Below are 511 nucleotides of genomic sequence, written 5' to 3'. Positions count from 1 at the left end.
GCCACGCTGCTGGTGGGCACCACGTCCCTCTGTCCAACGATGAGGGTCCCCAACCCCCGTGCAATGCCCACCCTCTGCCAGCACATGATGGCCAAGACCTCCTTGTTATTCTTGGTCCAGGACGTCCCCTGTGCCCCTGCATCCACAGGTCCTCCTGGCTGGGCACTGTGGGACCAGTGCATTGTCACCCTGCCGGGGACAGCCTTCACACTGCCTGCCCTGCACCCTCTTGCTCTGGTTCCTCCATCTCTTGTCCCAGGAATTATAACCTGCCCTGAACCTGCTGATGCCAACTTGGCCACCACAGAGTGCGGCAGATGGCACGGGCTGGGTGACACGTGTGGGGCTGGGGGCCAGGAGTGGGGCCCAGCCCCACAGCGACCGGCGAGGCGCAGGCACAGCAGCGCAGGCCCCGCGGCGGTGCTCTGCTTTAATCACAGGCGAGCAGACCGAAAGCACACACGAGAAAAAGGAAGTCAGCAGGGGGGAGCAGAACCGGCCGGGGCAGGGG

General features: G+C 64.6%; 1 protein-coding gene across 1 annotated transcript in view; it reads right to left on the bottom strand.

Annotated features, from left to right (window-relative positions):
- XPNPEP2 (X-prolyl aminopeptidase (aminopeptidase P) 2, membrane-bound) overlaps positions 1–511 on the bottom strand; it is a 23,352-nt gene that overhangs the window by 5,574 nt on the left and 17,267 nt on the right. The window lies entirely within an intron of this gene.

This window comes from Chaetura pelagica, unplaced genomic scaffold, assembly GCF_000747805.2.
Source record: "Chaetura pelagica isolate M959 unplaced genomic scaffold, ChaPel_1.0 scaffold938, whole genome shotgun sequence".
Taxonomy (NCBI): domain Eukaryota; kingdom Metazoa; phylum Chordata; class Aves; order Apodiformes; family Apodidae; genus Chaetura; species Chaetura pelagica.
The sequence above is the reverse complement of the archived record's forward strand: the minus strand, read 5'-3'. Positions and strand labels throughout refer to the sequence as shown.